The sequence below is a fragment of the Mustela putorius genome, unplaced genomic scaffold (assembly GCF_011764305.1).
Source record: "Mustela putorius furo isolate JIRA1106 unplaced genomic scaffold, ASM1176430v1.1 tig00000874_pilon_pilon_pilon, whole genome shotgun sequence".
NCBI lineage: Eukaryota > Metazoa > Chordata > Mammalia > Carnivora > Mustelidae > Mustela > Mustela putorius.
Window position 1 is genome coordinate 6,894,261 of NW_025421505.1, and position 19,690 is coordinate 6,913,950.

A 19,690-nucleotide genomic window follows, 5' to 3' on the forward strand; every position below is an offset into this window, starting at 1 on the left:
AAAAAATGTTGTCTTTTTTCTTTTTTTTAAGATTTTATTTATTTGACAGAGAGGGACAGTGAGAGAAGGAACATAAGCAGGAGGAGGTGGGAGAGGGAGAGCAGGTTTTCGGTTGAGCAGGGAACCGATGTGGGGTTCGATCCTAGGACCCTAGGATCATGACATGAGCCAAAAGCAGACACTTAATGACTGAGCCACCCAGGTGCCCCTAGACTTTTTGCCTTTTTTTTTTTTTTAAAGATTTTATTTATTTGAGAGAGAGAGAGAGAGAGAGAGAATGAATGAGAGGGGAGAAGGTCAGAGGGAGAAGCAGACTCCCCATGGAGCTGGGAGCCCAATATGGGACTTGATCCACAGACTCCAGGATCATAAACTGAGCCGAAGGCAGTTGCTTAACCAGCTGAGCTACCCAGGCGGCCCTGACTTTTCACATTTTTTTATAAGAAAGTTTATGCATGACTAGACTCCCATCAGCAATACAGTGAGAACCACATTAAATTAGGAAGTAAAACCTCTCTGCCTACTTGTGATCTCTGTCTGTCAAATAAATAATAAATAAAATCTTTTTTTTTTTTTTTTAAAGATTTTATTTATTTATTTGACAGAGAGAAATTACAAGTACACTGAGAGGCAGGCAGAGAGAGAGAGAAGGAAGCAGGCTCCCTGCTGAGCAGAGAGCCCGATGCGGGACTCGATCCCAGGACCCTGAGATCATGACCTGAGCCGAAGGCAGCGGCTTAACCCATTGAGCCACCCAGGCGCCCCAATAAATAAAATCTTAAAAAAAAAAGAAGGTAAAGGGAATTTTGACAGTATTAGGAATTCTTACAGCCACACAGACTTCTCCCAAGCAGACTACTTTTTAAACATGTGTGGTAAAGTGTTCTGAAGTCAGTTTACCTGAGAACTGTCTTCCTGACCTGGTGGCTCTCTGGATAATTTTTAGGTATATACCCTCTGTTCTCTGAAATCGTATTTTACTGTTAGCCCAAACTTAGGAACCATGTAGGTTCAGAAGAACTTGGGTTCCTCATTGTGGGACCTCAGGAAGAACATATGTTTGAACAATGAGGGATACTTGGTATGAATTGTGGTTGTTGCTTTAGAGGGAACAGCAAAGGGAAGTATGCGATTTGATTTGGATTTTAAGGGGTCCGGGAAGGATTTTCTGAGGAATTGGTAATTTAAGTAAAGATCTGAAGTGTAAATGGGGAATTCTCTGGATGTTACATCCTTCTAGGATTCAATAATGCCTGCCATTTTGAAGGCCACCCGAGTCTGTGACCTGACCCTCCGCTTACCTTTTTGCTTTCATCTACCAACTTCTTGACCATTCCTACTAATGAGAACATTGGTGCCTGTTTTGCTCCCTTTCCTCCTACTGTTTCTTCTAACATCGTTTTTGAGTTCTTGGCTCCTCAGGCCTGTGAACCTCACCCTCCCTTCACGGGATCCTTTCTGGCGGTTTTACTTCGAGTTACTTCAGCTCTCCTGAACCTTGCCCTCTCCCATATGACACTTGTGGAGTCTCTGCACACATCCTGTCCTTCATTAGGTCTCATTTGTTCTCTCCTGGTTCTTGTTCTCCTCAGGTACTTTGGCATTCTCTGGCTTCTTCTTCCCTTCTTCACTCTTTGTACCTGCTGTGGGTCCACAGGGAGTCATGTGACTGTCCTCTTACTGACATCTTGGTTTCCTCAGTGAACTGTCTGGGTGACTTACCAGCCTTCTTCAGTGGCACAGTCCCGTTTTTTTTAGTTTTTCCATGTTTCTTCTCCCGTTACACTCTGCTGGAGAGAAACCAGGTATCAGAGTGACTTTCTCCTTCACCTATTTACAAGTTCTGGGCTCAGCTAGACCCTTGACTTTTTTTTTTCTTTTTCCTTATGGGAGTCCTTTCACTCTTTCCTCCAGTGTCGTCCTCCATCTCTCCTCTCCACCATGACTTCCACTTCTTAGTTCATTAAGAAAACAAGTCATCTGATAGATGCTCCCTCCACTTCCTGCCCTGCTCCCTCAACTAGCATTGAGAGACCGTGGCTATCTGTATACATCTCTGCCCACTTTGTTCCACAGAGGGTATGAGGCAACCCCACATCGTTAGGACGATGTGGCATCGTTAGGACTTCTGATCCCTGGTTTACAGAGACATGTTTGTGTTTTCACAGAAGGCAGAGTCTTAGAAGTGGCCCACCCTCAGGCCTCTTGAGTCAACAGAGCCCATCCGGGGCATAGTCAGTGCTGCACATGCCATCGCCTCTTCAGCAGCCTTGCCTTATCTTAGATGAAAATACTTTAGATGGATGTTTTCTCCCCTGAGTGGGAGGTAGGGTTGGAGGTGACGAGGACATGAAATTTATTTATAATTAAAGAAAAATGGATAGTGGGTCTACATAGAACAAAGTCTGAGAGCTTCCAAGGACAGACAAGGCAATTAGGTCTCCTTCCTGTCTGACTGCAGCTCTGTTCTCTGCAGGCAACAACTTGTACCAGGTTTTATGTGTCTGATTTGTGTATCTTTTGGTAAGAGTTTATTTGTGAAATTTGTAAAATTGTGAAATTTCAGATACAAAGAAAACAAAAGGATGAACACTCATACCAGATACTCAGGTTTAATAAATCTAAACATGCTCTTGTCTTTGCTTTAGGTCTTTCTTTTATTCTTATTAATTCTCATTTATTTTATTCATTTATTTGAAAGAGAATGAGAGAGAGAGACTATGAGATCGGGGAGGGTCAGAGGGAAAACAGACTCCCTCCTGAGCAGGGAGCCCGATGCAGGACTTGATCCTGGGACTCCAGGATCACGACCAGAGCCAAAGGCAGCTGCTTAATCAGCTGAGCCCCCCAGGCACCTCTGCTTTAGGTCTTTCTTTTAAAAAAATAAAACATTTTAGATATCCTCTTTGTATTCTTTGCTAGTGTTCTCTTCTTCTCTCCCATATTTTTACCGTTGTTTGTTTTTGTTTTCATTTTTAAATAGGAAGGAGAGGGCGGGGAGGGGCAGAGGGAGAGAATCTTAAGCAGGCTCCACAACCAGCGCAGAGCCTGACATGCCATCATAGGACCCCGAGATCATGACCTGAGCCGACATCAAGGGTCGGAAGTTTAAGTGACTGAGCCACCCCTTGTATTTTGACTTGTGTATTACATGTTTATATACCAATAAAGCCACATTCAGTCCCACATTCAGTATTGACTGCATGATTTAAAACCTTAAGTAATAGATCTCATGTGGTCTGTATTCTGCAGCCTGCTCGCTCATTCAGGAATGTTCTCGAGGCATGTTGACCCAAGCGGCTAGATAGAGTTCATTTTAAGTGCTCTTTTTGAATTCTGTTTGAGCCTCAGAACTTACATATTCTATTGATGTGTTGGTTGTGTACTATTAAAAGCAGGGTCAAGATGCTGAGGCACGGCATTGCTGAATCCTAGTGCAAACACGTTTACAACCTACTAGATGCCACCAAATTGTTTCGCTGAGAGTTTGAACCAATTTACATCTCTGGCAACAGAGTGGGGAAGTTCCTGTTTATCCACAGTCTTGCCAGCAGTTGGTATTATTAAGCTTCTTTCTACCGGCCTTATCTGGTCGGTGTGGAATGACCTCATTAATAGGATTATGCCACAGTTGGTTTATCCATTTACTGGCTAAAGGTGAACAAGTCCAGGTTTTGGCTAATATAAATAAAGCCACCAAACACACTTATGTGCAGGTGTTTCATTGAATGTAAGTTTTCATTTCTCTGGGTAGATAGCTAGGAGTGCTGTTGCTGGGTCATAGGGTAAATGTATCTTTTAACTTTGTAAGAAATGGCCAAAATGTTTTTCCAAAATGTTCATGCCATTTTTACATCCTGACCCAGGAGTGTATGATTGTCCAGTCACTCTGTGTTCTTATCAGCATGTGGTGTATCACCTTAGTTTTAATTTTTGTTTTAGCCATTCTAGCAAGTAGGTCATATACTTTTTTAACACAAAGAATTAAATTTTTAAAATTGGATATTTTAAGGACTTGAAGTAATAGATTTTTGCTATTTTTAAAAATATTTTATTTATTTATTTGACAAAGCATAAGTAGGCAGAGAGGCAGGCAAAGAGAGAGGGGGAAGCAGACTCCTGCTGAGTAGAGAGCCTGATGCAGGGCCTGATTCCAGGACCTTAGGTGAAGGCAGATTCTTAACCCACTGAGCCAGCCAGGCGCCCTTGAATTTTGCTAATTTTTTTTTCCTCCTTTAATTCAAAATCAGAGCATTTTGTTAGATGTGTGAGAATTACCAAAGAGTGATAACGGAGGCGGTACAATATAGTGCAGCATTCGAAGGCTGCTGCTAGAAAATTGGGTAAAGGTGTTTTTCTTGCTGCTGTCAGCAAAGTTCTTTAAGTTATGGTCTCTTTGATTTACTGATTGGACTTCTTTTTTTTTTTATTGCTTTTCCTGGAAAATATGTATTAAAACTTTACAGTGAAGCGTATGCAGTCCCCATTTTAATGACATCATACACCTACTTATGATCTGCACCCCCAACCCCTGCCAGGCCTCAAATAAGATTTAATTTGAGAATGCTTGTTGCATTATGAAAAACAGAAGTGCTGAAACTACAGAAGTAGGCCAACACCATTATTTTACAGAGCAAGATGTTTGAGGCCCACTGGCCTCAAACATAACTCCCGTGCCCACACCCCTGTGTGCGTGTACCGGGCTTCTGGGTTCCGGGGACGTGTTCTTGTGCAGACCCTGGAGCTCTGCTGCATGTTGCTGACCAGGCCATGCTGTAGCCTGTACCTGGGGTTGGGAGGCAATAGTCTTCCCAATGGATTTGCTTTGAGAGTTGGAGAAATTTGATTTTACTCTCAGTGATGGAGTTCTGGCACACACTGTCAGCACACATTCCGAGCTGTGCTTTGAGACCGTGAACCAGTGGCTGGCCTTTAAATGTCAGAGAAGCAAATTTAAGGTGAACAGTGAATTTGCTTCTCTCACCCAGATGTTTACCCTTTACCACGATGCCCCCCTTTGAAGGAAAATAACACTCATCATCATTCATCTGGGTTTTAAATACATACTGATCCATTTCCCTTTGAGAATTTAGTTACTGGGCTTATTCCAAAATGTGTTGTCTTGCCAGATTGTGTCTCTGCATGTTTTGTTTTGTTTGTTTTTATTTAAGAGTATAGTTCAGGCAGTTCTAATATAACCAAATGTGAAATAGAAGCTCTTTTCTCTTATGTAATTTGGCACCTTTATTTCTTACTGGTTCACCATTGTTAGCATACTGATGGATTAATACGCCTCAAGATGGTTCTTGCAGACAGCCAGGGGTGGGGGTGGGGTGGTGGGGTGGTGGTGGATAGGACTTACTTCCACTCCTATCCCATGGGCCAGAACTTAGTTACGTGGCCAGCTGCAGAGGAGGCTGGGAAATGTTTCCTGAATTTTGTTGATTCTGTGCCCAGCCTAAAATCAGGGTTTTCATTTTTAAGTTATTTGTTTATTTTAATTTTATTTTTTTTTTTTTTAAAGATTTTGTTTGTGAGAGAGAGAGAGTGCCAGAGAGAGCATGTACAAGCAGGAGGAGTAGCGGGCAGAGGGAGAAGCAAGCTCCCCATTGAGCAGGGAGCCCGATGTGGGACTTGATCCCAAGGACCCTGGGATCATGAGCTGAGCCACCCACACATCCCAGTCAAGGGTTTTTATAACAATTAATTGATGAGAAAACTCTTGGAGACACCTGCTGGCATCTGACACTTTTGATGAAATATAGAAGTTGCCACACAAAATAATACATATTTGGAAATAAGTTGTATATGAAATGTGTCTTAATGCTGTTTACTGTTCTGTGTATTTGAAATTATCCAAAATAGTTTTTTGAAACAGTTTTGTATTTTCCAGTACTTTACGGAGAGCTAGTTAAATTTTGTAACACTAGGGGGTGCTGTTAGACAATGCATTTGCTGTTTATGTTTCTAGAACCAATTTTTTTTTTTAAAACCCCCAGGTTGGCTCATTACAGAATCAGAGCAGGTTTTGTCCAGCTGATAATTCTAAACCTTCTTTGTTGTTTTACTCAGTTTTTCAACATTTTTCTGCATTGAAATGTCAGTATATAACATTTATTTGGAAAGACAGAAGTAAGCACAACCTATATGGAAGGGTATTTTTCAAAACAATTTAGATTTTGTCGTTTAAAGGAAACATGAACTAGAGATTGCATTAATCAAATTACATATTTTCAAATGCATAATTATTTCTGAAATGTTAAGCAGGTTTTTTTTAGTATTTGTCTTCAGCTTAGCCTTTTAGTTGTTTTGCATGATTTTTTGTTCCTAAATTTACTAACCTTATAGGTACTAAGATTTGAGCTGCTTCTAATTTGTCCCTTAATACAATGGGAGAGGCATAAAACTTAGAAAATAAGATGAACGAAAAGAAGAAATACTCAGAATCCCACTTTATAGAGATGACCACTGTAAAGTAATTGGGGTATTGCCTTACTTTCCTAGTTCACTTGTCCATGTGTGTATACAATACTTCACAAAAGGGAGGAATTAATATAGGTTAATGCTAGTGCTAAGGATGTTTTTTCTGTTTTTCATTTTGTAACTCCCTACCTTTCTGACGTATCTTATTCTAGGTTTTTATTTTATTTATTTATTTTTATTACTATTTTTTAAAGATTTTATTTATTTATTTGACAGAGAGAGAGAGAGAGATCACAAGTAGGCAGAGAGGCAGGCAGAGAGAGGAGGAAGGAGGCTCCCTGCTGAGCAAAGAGCCTGATGCAGGATGATCCCAGGACCCTGAGATCATGACCTGAGCCGAAGGCAGAGGTTTTAACCTACTGAGTCACCCAAGCACCCCTTATTCTAGGTTTTTAAACTCATTTGCTGAGTCAGACCTATTACCTATAAATAATTATTTTGTCTTTGATTTTCCAATATTAGCACTTTGTTTTTCTTAAAGATTATATCTATTCATTTGAGAGAGAGGGAGATCACAAGCAGGGAGTGGGTAGGAAGAGTAGAGGGAGAAACAGACTCCCCTCTGAGCAAGGAGCCTGATGAGGGGCTCAATCCCAGGACCCCGAGATCACAACCTGAGCCAAAGGCAGGTGTTTAACCTACTGAGCCATCCAGATACCCCCACAGTATTAGTATTTCAAAACCTTTTTCTTACTGTAGTTGTTGGGACAGTTTTCTGTAATGGAGGCTATCAGACTCCTTCTGTTCCTGGCTTTAATGGACACCTCGTGGGGTTTTTCAGGGCACATATCTTGCTGGCTATGGCACGAGTTGGGGATTCTTTTTGAGGATTTTTTTTCTTCTGTGTTGAATGTGCTAAGAGCTTTTTTTGTTTGTTTTTTAAAATATTTTAGTTATTTTTGACAGAGATCACAAGTAGGCAGAGAGGCAGACAAAGAGAGAGGAAGGGAAGCAGGCTCCTCACTGAGCAGAGAGCCCTATGCAGAACTCAATCCCAGGACCCTAAGATCACGACCTGAGCCAAAGGCAGAGGCTTTAATTCACTGAATGTGCCCCATGAATGTGCTAAGAGTTTTATTTGAAAATTGATGCTGAATTGTATTTGGTTTTTGTTTATCTTACAATTTTTTTTTCTTCTACCCATTAATGTAAGTTGTAATACTAGCTTTTTTTTCTTTGTCAGGCTTGTGATCTGGATGATGCTAGATTTCTAAAATGGCTGATAGGCTTTTTTTTTTTTTAAAGATTATTTATTTATTTATTTGACAGGGATCACAAATAGAAAGGCAGAGAGAGAGAGAGAGGAGGAAGCAGGCTCCCCACTGAACAACAGAGAGCCCGATACGGAATTCGATCCCAGAACCCTGGGATCATGACCTGAGCCGAAGGCAGAGGCTTTAACCCACTGAGCCACCCAGGCACCCCTGATAGGCTTTTTAAATTTTCATTCTCCAGTGCTTTGAACCTGAGTAGCGTAGGAAGTTCTGTTCCTTAGTGCTTACAGGCATTTGCCTAGGAAGCTACCTGGGCCCATGTATTTTGGAGTGGAAGGTTTCTATCTGCCTTGGCCTTGGGAAGCTTGTTTAAGAAATTTCTTGGCTGTATTTATCCTCTTTTTTTTTTTTTTTTTGCTTTTCTAGCCAATTTTTCTTTCTCTCATTTCTTGTCCTTTAGGGTATTTTCTTACTTATTCTTTTATGTTGTAAGAGTGTTTTTACAGTTTCAGTTTCATCTTTGACCCAACAGTAATTTGGGAGAAAGGTTGAAAATTTGGAAGTTGGTACAACTTTGTTGATTAACAATTCTTTTGATCTCTTCTGGCATTATGGTCAGGCAATGAGAAATAATAAAGGCTCCTTTTTGTGGGGGATTGAACTTTTCATTTGGCATGATGGCCAGTTTTCACAAATGCTCTTTAATCAGTAGAAGGAAGGCTCTATTTTCTGGTTGTGCACAGTTTGGTTTTGTTAGCTTTATCCATTAAATTGGTGGCATTTTCTCATCAATAAAAAATAAAGCTCACATGAAGATGGAGCCTTTGCCCCTGTCTCTCTACCCTCTTGTCCCCATCTTCTTGGAGACACTGAAGTACATTTGTGAACTGTTGGTCCTTTCTTCTGTATTGTTAGCCAGCCCGTGGACTTAATTTCATTGAAATGATGCTTGGAACATAAAAATTGACATAGTATTTCTGTTGTGAATTCTTTCCCTCTTTTCCCCTGTTTAATACTTCTGGTGTGATTTCATTGTGTCTGATATTTAAGAAATAATGAGGCAGGCAGCATTAACGTTGCTTTATTTTTGTTTCACTTTGCTTAAGGTGTATTTTCGGGCATTGGCATTTGTATTCTGACACATCTGAGAATACTTTATATTTAATTCATTTATAGGTTTAGTTTGTGTTATAGTCTGTGATCTGTTTCCAATTTTAATAGTGGTTTCCTTTAAATTAAAAAAAGAAAAAAAAAACTAAAAAACAAATCACCTCCCAAACAGACAAAACCCCCTGTTTTCTCCGTTTTTATTGCGAAGGTCTAACAGTGTTTTCAGAGTCCTGCTTGTTTGGGAGATAGGTTTGAGCATTCTTATTCCCTGTCTTCAGTCTTCAATAGTGTAATCTTGCTCGATCTGCTTTATTGTTATTAGTTATATTTTTCACATAACCTAGCGTATGTTTAGGGAATAATTTGACATATAGGTTCAGTTTTATAATCAGGTTGATCTTCACTATTTAAGAAACTTCTTCATTATTTAAGAAATCTTGATGGTTTTGACTGGTATATGTCATTAGCAGCCCTGTGTATAATGTCTCTGAATTTTGCCTCTTAGGCATTGGAATAATACCCTGAACCCCCACCCTAACCGCCCTTCTGAGCCCCTGCATATATGAGGTTGCAATTTTTTTTCTATTTTTTAAGTTTTTAAAAATTTTTTAAATTTTTTATTTTTTTTTTTTTTGCTTTCCCACATGAAGGGCAGCTTGTCTAGGTATAAAATTCTTTGGGATAACCTTTTCTTCAGTTCTCTGTTTTCATTTTCTATAGACTTCTGGCATTTTCATGCTGCCTTGGAAAATCCTGGGGTTCATCTTAATTATTGCTATTACTTAAGTGACCCTAACACGTTCTCCTCTCCCTTCTACAACTTTTTCTTCCTGTAGTTAAATTATTTTGCCAGAATGTGTCCAAGAACAGGTTTCTTCTCCCTGATTTTTGCATGAATCTGGCATGCCTTTGTAATTTGTTTAGTCAGATTTTAATCTCAGAGTAGTTGGTTTCTAGTCTGTATCTTTCTTGAATCTTTAAGCCTGTTCTGTTGGTTGTTTATACAACAGTTCGGTGGAGCTAGAATTCACCACCATAAAGTTCTGCTGGTGAACCTGTGCAGTGCAGCAGCTCCCAGGGAATCAGACTTGTATAACCATCACTGTCAAGCTTGGCACATTTTCTTCATCCCATAAAGAAATCCCAAACTCATTAATAGTCCCTCCCCATTCCTCTCCCCCATCTCCACCCCAGCCCCAGGCAACCACTGATCTACTTTCTGTCTCACAGTGAATTTGCCCAATCTGGACATTTCATGTAAATGGAGTCCTATATGACTGGCTTCTTTGTTCTTTTTCAGTCTAGTCAAGGGGCACTGGTTATTCATATCCTGGGTTTGCTCTTTGCTTTTGTCTCTCCACGATTCTCCTCTGTGAACTGTTACTTCCTTTCTGGACTTTTCCTTGTCTCTGTGTTTTTCAAACCTGTCCTCCACCCTTTAGTTTTCTGCTGTTTCCTTGGGTTTTCACTTCTCTCTTTTGCTTCTTCACCACCCACAGCTGTCCTTCTTGGTGTCTGTCCATTTTCTTCATGTAATTGTGTGATCCTGTTTCCCTTTTTTAAAAAATAGCAACTGTTTTGTTTTTTAATTCTGTTCCAAATTGAAATTTTTCTTTGGTTCCTAGAGTTAAACCTTTTCGAGGCTAGAGTCTTCAAGAGAACAGCTTGAGGATTGATCTTGTGTTCACGATACAGAGACTGGACTCTTTTTCCCGTAGGCCACATTCTAGCTATTTCCTCTCAGCTCACTTTGGAGTGGAGGGGCCTTCTGGTCTACCTGGGCATGTTGCCGCAAGGCGTTGGGTATGTCCTTGTGACCTCTGCTCCTGCTCCTGAACAGTTAAAGCTCTTGGCTGTCAGCCTTCTCCCCACTTTCACTGCAGCTTCTACTGCAGTCAGGTGGCATCTTTCTTCTGTGCCCACCACTGACTTTCCAAAGATGATTCATGAAATGAGTGTCTGTCAGAGCTGCAGTTCTCCAGGCTGTCCTGTCTCTTCCTCTGCCTTTATCACATCTTCAGGATGCCCTGTGCTGCTGGGAGATGCCCTTTCTGCCTGCCTGTTTCCCAACAGAGCCATGTGGTCCCTGCGTGGTGTTGGGGAGATGGAGGCAGGTTCTAGCCCTCTAAAAGCACCACCCAGGGGAGCAGGTGCCCACTGCTCGGCTTCCTGACAGGCCCTGGCCTGAAGACAGGACTACAGAGGACAGAGTCTGACCATAGGTGTGGCTTCTTCACTCCTCCTGGCACTAGGTTGTCAGCATGGGTTTGCCTTTCTGAGTGTTTGTGTGGGCACTTCCACTCTTCCATATGGCCTCTATGGCTGGGACCTGCGTGCCAGAGGCCACACACTGCCAGGCTCTGGCAGCTGGCTCTCAGTAGCGCAGCTTCTTGTTGCTTTTCCCGGCATTTCAATGAAGAGATCATGCTTTGAGGTGTATTCTTAATCTTTGAAAGTCCTTGGGCTTTGAAAACAATTGTTTTGGGAGCCCCCCATCGGGGAAATGTTTCTGGGCCCCCAGTTGGGGAAATGAAACATTACCAGGAAGCAACATGACTCTCCCCCCCCCACCCCCCAACTCCTTCACTGAGCTTGAAAGCAGTGCAGGTGGACTCCTTCCTCTGGACAGGAGTGTTCAGAAAGATAGGTTTTAATTTCCCTTACTTGTGTGGGTTTGAGAAATGTAATCCCAGCAACTGCCTGGTTTCCACAATAGACAAACCACCCTGTCCCATGAAACCTGGGCCACACTGATGGTGAGCAGGCCCTACCAGGAGCCTGTAGTAACCATCTGTAACCAGGTGGTGGCTGTTGTGTAACTTCTGACTAGGTGGTGTGATTATACAATTTTGGCGAGCCTGTGTGGATTATAAAAGTCGAAATTCCTTCGGCTCCTAACACGGCCACTACTGAGCATCAGGGTGATCCCGGCCCTGTACAGATGCCCCTGTGGAGCTGGTGGGTCGGACACTGACGAACAAGTGTTTCTGTGGATAGGGTAAGATTTCTCTCTCCAGGTAGGACCATTTCTTGATACATTAGCTCTGCTTTGGGGAATTAATGTCTCTGTGTCTGTGTGTCTGTGCATCTGGGGCTACGGGGGTCTGTTCCCATTCTTGTCTGGGACTGTGTGCACTCCGGGCTGTGGCCGTGGCTGGTTTTCTGCAAGTACATAGCTATGCCTGCCTGTGTCTCTGTAGGGGGGTGAGGAGCCTGGGGCTCAAGTTTGCCCAGCTGCTTACCAGAAAGTATTCGAAGTCTGAGTTTTTCACTGTTGCTGTCAATATTTAAATAACCTCATATTATCATTTATGCGACTCCTAGAATTAGAGGGGAGTGCCCCTCATTAAACGTGCGAGAAAGAGTGACCTTAGAACCCGATCTGCAACAATTGAAATATCAGATGTGTTGTTTTTCAGGTGCTCTTTTACCTTATTTTCTGAGTGAGGTCCATTGCTGGGTCACCCACGACTTTGTGTGCTCTCTTATGCTTTCATTTCTGCAGAATTTTAGAGCCTCAAAGAAAAGTAAGGAACACAGATTAAACTTCATGGAAAGTTGGAGTCTTTTATAGCTGAATATATAAATTTTTTGATCCTGTAAGGTTTGGGGATTATGAAAATGTTAGATTCATCCTGTCCGTGGCACAGGATTCTAAGCGATTGCAGTCTCTGTACTGAATGTATTTTTTTTTTTTTAAGTTTTATTTATTTAAGTACTCCCTATACCCAACTCAGGGCTCAAACTCACAACCTGGAGATCAAGAGTTACTCACTCTTCACTTGAGCCAGCAAGATGCTGCTGAATGGCTGTTTTATGAATTGGGAAGAACATGTTCCTTTGCAGGGCAAAAAAGCCCCCCAGCCCAACTATATAACTAACCTACTCTCAGGCATGAGATGTTTATTGACTGTCAGGAACAGGGTCCCATTTATTGAAGGTCAGGGAGAGCCTTATTATTTGGATCACCGTGTACTTGGGGTTAACTTTGAGAAGAATTACAGTGTCCCAGCCCCAGGTAATTGCAGTTTAGGCAGACGTACTGTTCAGTCATCAGGTAATCCACCAGAGTAGGTGAAATTTCAGAGCGCCCTTTTCATTATCTTGGGAAAGGGTGTGAGGAGGGGAACTTGTGGTAAAGTGGGGGTTGGGTGAGGAGAGAAAAGATACTGCAGAAGAGATTTGCAAATGGAACAGGTGGTAGGAAGGAAGCAGCAGGTGACGGAGAGAGCTAAGGGTGTGTGTTGAAGTCCAGCAAAGCCCGGCAGGTGTTGTCGGCAGACAGGAAACAAGGGAACGTGGGAGCTTGACCTCTGTCGGCAGGTGAGAGGAGGACCTTTGGCTTTGACGCTGAGGGCAGGAAGAGCTGATAAGAACATTCCAGAGAGGAAGGGAATGGTCTGAGTAGTTCAGAGCGAGGGCTGATAATTACGTGGGGCTTGAGGCGATGGAGTGATAAAACACTCCTGCGGGCACCTGTGCTTTTCCATTGGCGGCAGCCGGACAGAGTAGCTGGAGGGGACCCAGTGCCCTCCTGAGCAGGCGTGAGTCCTCATTGTGCTGGAAACGGAGTCTGGAGCAGTACCGAGAGGGGGGCACAGGGTTAGCAGGGCTCAGCCAGCCCTGGAAGTTACCTGAACACCCAGGTTTGTCTGTGTACTGGGAACTGGGAAAGGGGTGGGGGAGAGAGCAGATGACAAAGGTCATTTGGAGGTGTGCAAGAGGAGGAAGCTTTCTTTCCATTCCTAGATAGTAACTGGTGGACTTTTTCCAGCTGCGTCCAGAATGACTTTTAGAGATAACCCTCCAGGCCTCTTCTGGCCGCTCATCTTGGGAGCTTGTTCTGCTAGTCTCTAAGGGAACTGAGAGCAGCTTTCATGCTCTCAGAATGATTGTTGTGCCTTCCACTTGCCCTTGGCTGTTGTCTAAGTGAAAATCAGCTTCTCTGCCTCAGTTTTTGAAGCTGTGACAGGATGATGGGAACAGCCCTTCCCAGCACTGTTGTAAGGGTTAAGTGAAATCCTGTTTGTGTCATATGATAGGCAGTCAATTCTGAACATGTTTTTATCTTGTCATTAAAATTGCATACAAAATTTCTTTCTAGTTGCCCCTAAAATGACTCACTAATACATTTAAAATAGTCTTTTTTTTTTTTTTAAAGATTTTATTTATTTATTTGACAGAGATCACAGGTAGGTAGAGAGGCTGGCAGAGAGAGAGAGAGAGAGAGAGAGAGAGAGAGAAGCAGGCTCCCTGCCGAGCAGAGAGCCCGACGTGGGACTCGATCCCAGGATCCTGAGATCATGACCTGAGCCGAAGGCAGTGGCTTAACCCACTGAGCCATCCAGGCGCCCCTAAAATAGTCTTTAATTAAAAACACTATTGGTACAAAAAATGAGATGTTAAATCATATAGCAGGAATAAATGCAATCAAACCAATCTTGATTCTGCTTGAGTTTTCTCAGATATACCTCTTTATTTTGATTCTGGCCTATAAGCTCTTTCTTTTGCTCCATTATTTCTCCTTCTGCCCTCACTTGTCCAGGGCACATGCTTTCCCTGAATGAATAGGGAGGTTTGGGATTAGGTTTTGTTTCAGGTGTATCACTTACCTCTGGAAAAATGGTCGAATTTTCTTTAGACATTTTGAGTGTCTTTTATGTGGTGGACACTGTGTCCCTGTCCCTATCCCTGCCTGGTTGGGGGAGTTGGACCACGAAGCCATGTGCTAACATGGGACAGCTAACCCAGGAATGCTTCTTGGAGGAGGCTGCTTCCTGAGCTCCGACATGGAAACTGCAGGTCATTGTGGTCCAGGTGGATGCTACCTGGGGCAGGAGAGTCATGGTTAGGATATTCAAGTCTTAAGGCCTTATCATAATTTTATTTAAATGAAGTTTGAGCAACACATTTCTGCTGGATGAGATCAGGCCCAGAAGCTGTTGTAGCATCTGATACCTACAGCATTAGGTCAGAAACATGAAGATCACTGATGGCTATCGATCTTAAAGCCTCCAAACCAGCAGAACGTCAGCTGCTTTGACCTTTTACTGTACGCTCACCTCCCATCTTCCCCTGACCAAGACGTCAGTGAGTCAGCGTCTTCCCCTCTAGGTCCCGTGACCATCACTCTTCATGGCTCAGCCTGTGTGGAAACGGACGTCAGCAGGACAGCCCCTCTCAGGCTGGATTCAAGAGCTCTCCCAGGATTTAGAGTTTTGTTTGGGTTTAGAGCATACTCTGTCCCAGGGCTTCTTGGGCCCAATCTCCAGAAGAGATGGAAGGGTCTCCCGCAGGCAGGGAGTCGTCTTTAACATCTTCTGTTTCATTTTTCTGCTCCATAAAGCACTCGCTTTCAGTCAGGAGTGACCCTCCCTTACCCCTAGTGCCGGGAGGGTTTGCAGTGTCTGTCCCGTGGCCCCACGACCCTGGGGCCCACGGTTGCGGCACCTGGCTCCACTTCTACGGGATACCTGAGTAGTCCAGCACTGTTTTCCCAGAGGCCTTTCCTTTCCGCTTCAGAGTGGGGTTGTTGATGTGGGGCACCTTACAGGCCCTGGGGCAGGGGTGACCGCTATGGCACTGTCCCTCCTGAGTTCTCAGCAGCTGTGTTTCTGATGGGGAGCCTGGCAGTGGACTCTGGGCTCCCCTTCAGAAATCCAGGTTTTATCTGCCTTCTTTTAAACTTTTCTTTCTATTGAGGGGACAAGTTGACAGATCGGGATAGTGACAAAAGACTGACCCAGCTCGTTGCGGGGAGGTGGAGATTTTCCTGACTCTGGTCAGTGAGGTCATTTGGTGTCAGGCTCTGACAGGTGTTAGAGAGAGGCCACTTGGAGGCTGGGATCTGGGGTACTCTCTACGCTTACAGCAAGGACGTTTTAGGATATTTTGTTATCTGTGTCCTTATCTTATACTACGTGAACAAACATTTTCTATGGGTGTGCTCCTTGAAGCCCAGCAAATAAGCTGATGTAAGTTGGGGTATCCAGACTATGCCCTTTATGGCACTTGCTGGGGCTTCAGTTACATCAGTGACTTTCAGGCTCGAATTTGTTGTTGTTGTTTGACCCAAGCCACAGTGAAGTATTTTATCTTGAAACTAGAATCCCTTATCTTACGAGGTGTACTCTGAAGCTTTTTGTTCTGTTGAGATCCACTGAGTTGATATCCTAGCCCACTACTAGTGGGTAGTGACTTGCAGTTTGAAAAAAAATAAGAGCAAAAGTTCTTGGAGTGTTTTGGAAAAGGCTTTAGGAGGATTTCCCCCCCTCCCAGTTATACCCCATGACATCGTCCGTAACTGTTATCACAAGATCAAGTAATAACCACCACTTACAGGTTCATTCGTTGCTGCCTAAAGGGAGTAATAATAGCTAGGATAAATGTCAGGATTTTAAACTTTCTAAAGCAGGACCCTGTGTATTGGGCAACTATTCAAGTCCTTTCATTTAAAGGGAGTTGAGCACATATAAATTGAGGTTGTGTGTTCCAATAATCTTTTTTGGTCTTGGATTAAAAGCATTTAGGTCAAATGTTAGCATTTAACAGAATTTAATGGAGCAGCCACAGTTGAGCTATAATCCTCTAATGATGGGATTTAAGCAGAGAGGGAGCCACGGATTGGCTTTCGAAATGTGCTTTATCATTGAACCTGGCCAGCTCTGAAAGGTCTTGTTTGTACCTTGGTAAGAACCAAACTACAGCTTGGCAAGTGGAGGTTTAGAATTTCCTTATCCCAAAGTTTTCCTTGTTAGTCACACTCAGTTGTTTGGATAGGTTTCTGCAGGCAGAGAAACTATCCCACCCCTGGTTGCCCGTGCAAAGGTGGGGGCGGTCTGAGGTCCTCTAGCATCAGAACGTTTGTGCGTTTGTTAAAAATATTCCCAAGTCCCAGTGTAGGTGTATGGAATCAGAATCTGGAGGAGGGGACATTTTTTAAGTTGGTGTGATTATGGAAATTTTTAAATTCTTTTTTTTCTTTGAAAATTGATTTTCTTTTTTCTTTTCTTTTCTTTTTTTTTTTTTTTAAGATTTTATTTATTTATTTGAGAGAGAGACAATGAGAGAGAGCATGAGCAAGGAGAAGGTCAGAGAGTGAAGCCGACTCCCCATGGAGCTGGGAGCCTGATGCGGGACTCAATCCCGGGACTCCGGGATCATGACCTGAGCTGAAGGCAGTTGTCCAACCAACTGAGCCACCCAGGCGTCCCGAAAATTGATTTTTATTGAAGTATAGTTTACATACTGTAAACGGATACACACGGATGGAACCATGTTCACAGTGTAGACGATTTCTCTGTTTCTTTCCTCTGCCTTTGGAGTCGCTCCGTCCACTCCCGTGCTAGGTCGCTACTACCTGCTTCCTGTCGCTGGAGGTCAGGGAATCCGGCAGCGTATCTTGTGTCCAGCTTCTTTCTGTGTGGTATCTGTGCACTTTCTCCCTGTTCTGTACGTTAGCAGTTGCTTCCTTTCTGTTGCTGAGTACTTTTTGTAGGGACCTGCTGGGGCTTGTTTATCCATTCACTTGTTGATGGACCTTTTGATGTCTTGAGTTCTGGGTCTGTTACAATGAAAACAGCTTTGAGAACTTGTCTGCAAGTATTTGTGTAGAAGAAGCCTGCATTTTGAAGAATCTTTGCAAGTGAGTCTTAGGCATGTGAACTATTGACTCTTTCTTATACTTCATGTATCATTTTGGAGACTATAGATTTTTGTGTCAAAAGGTGGATTTGCCGTGCATGTATGTTTTTGTTGTAGTATTGCCATCAATGTGGGATAAATGTATATTTCATTAATACTTATTGAGTATTCTGTGCTAAGAGCTGGGACTATAAAGATGCATTGTACACATGGGGGAGTCAGCCCTTTGGGAGGATTCTTAGTGGTTACTTCATCTGTTGAGTGCTTGGACTAGGAGCTGCCAGATGCTGATGGAAAGACACATTTTTTTAGGGTTTGGTTTTGCTTCCAAGAAACACGAAAAGGCTTGGTTGGTAGTAAACTCCAGGAGCAGCTCAGCCTTTAAATTCTCTGTTTGGGTAGTGCTGTCCTACTTCCAAGACAGGTGGCCGTGGTAAGCCACAGCAGGAAGTTGACCCATTCCTGGACAGCAGAGAAATTGTCAGATTAAGAAAAAAATAAAGTGCAAAAGAAATGATCACTGGCTGAAAAGCTGATCAAAGAAGTGCTAATTCAAAGCTTTTATTCTGTATTTGTTCATGATTATTGGTGGCTGGAGAGCTGGTTCAATCCCTGGGGTATTGGAAGTTTGTTAAACTTCCAATTAAAGTTTAAATATTTTACTTCCCTGTTGGCTCATAGCAGCATTTGCCAAATTACCGTTTTTCTGCTCTGGCAGGCTTAGATTTATTTTGAGGTTGAAAAAGAAATATTTTTTAATGAGACTGTAATATTTTCCTGCTTGCTTTAAGGTGGTGATTTTTAATCCTGGCTGTAGGAAAGTTTTGTAAACTAGATGCTCAGGCTCCGTAGACCTACTTGATCAGGTTCAGTGGGCAGGGGACCCAACAGTAGTATGTTTAAAATTCTTAGGTGGTTTCAACATGAAATCAAAGTTGAGGATGATTTCTTTGGGGGCAGCCTTGGTTATTGGTACACCTCTTTTGTTGCCTGTTCCCCCCCTTTCCCAGCTGAGCGTAATTTACAAAACCTTTGCTTTTCTCCATTTCTCTTCTGACAATAGAAGTTATTTTACAACTCGAAACCCAAGAGCTTTGTTCCATGTGTCTTGTCACTCCAAGGCTGTGTCCTGACCACTCAACGGAAGGGACCAGACTTCTTTGTGTGACCTTGTTGAGGGGAACTGACCATGTCTTTCAATTTGATTCTCAGCAGAGGGGTGGAACCAAGTGCTGCTGTGGACATCATCAGGCTCTTCAGGGAGAAGGGGGCGCGCCTTTCACTGTCCAGTAAATAGCTTTAGAAAATACGGAGACTTAAGCCCTTTGCCATCCATTAATCAGCATTTTGGTTAACACTTTGGTGTGTACGTGTGTGTGTGCACACTTAATATCACACAGTGGTTAGGTTAGTTCTGTATCTGTTTTTATCCCTGTATGAATTGCCTTTAATTCTTTTTATTTATTATCTGATTTTTAAAAAATTGGTACCTTCTTTTATTATTGTTGTGTTTCATTATTATTGTCGTGTATCAGAAAATGCACATGCACAAGAACTTTCAGCCTAAGATCTATCCTCTTAACAAACCTTTAAATGTCTTGTTAACTGTGCAGTGTTCTACAGCAGATCCCTAGAATTTACCTTGCATAATAAACTTTACACATGTTGAGTGGCACCCCCCCAAGTCCCTGGCAACCTTGATTATATTCTCTGCCTCTGTGAATTTGACTATTTTAGATACCTCCTATAAATGCAATCGTGCGGTATTTGTCCTTCCATGACTGGCTTACTTCACTTAGCATAGTGTTGTACATACTGTTTTTTTTTTTCCTTACATAATATTGGGTGAACATCTTCCCATGTCAGTAGATATTTCTATGTCATCTTTTTAATGTCTACATGGTATTCCTTTGCAGGAACATACCATAATTTTGTCATTCAATTCCCTAGTGTTGGATATTAGATTTTTCCTGATAATTTGGATTTGTTTTGTTTTGTTTTTATTTATTTGACACACAGAGAGAGTTTACAAGTAGGCAGAAAGGCAGGCAGAGAGAGAGGGGGAAGCAGGATCCCTGCCCAGCAGAGAGCCCGATATGGGTCTTGATCCCAGGACCCTGAGACCATGACCTGAGCCAAAGGCAGAGGCTTAATCTACTGAGCCGCCCAGGTGCCCCAATTTTTGGTTTTATTAATATTGCTAACATGCATGATTTTGGAGCTAAATTTTTCTGTCCTAA

At 42.6% G+C, this 19,690-nt stretch overlaps 1 protein-coding gene across 7 annotated transcripts in view; it reads left to right on the forward strand.

The window, feature by feature from the left end:
• Positions 1 to 19,690, forward strand: part of SLC23A2 (solute carrier family 23 member 2) — a 131,208-nt gene that overhangs the window by 31,859 nt on the left and 79,659 nt on the right. The window contains exon 1 of one of the 7 annotated variants that reach the window (XM_004772825.3): positions 11,648 to 11,805. The exons of 5 other annotated variants lie outside the window; for them this stretch is intronic. The gene's annotated coding sequence lies outside the window, so the exon portion shown is untranslated. Of the gene's footprint in view, positions 1 to 11,647; positions 11,806 to 12,924; positions 13,454 to 19,690 lie in introns of those variants that run through there. One more of the 7 variants, XM_013046051.2, reaches the window with a different exon arrangement.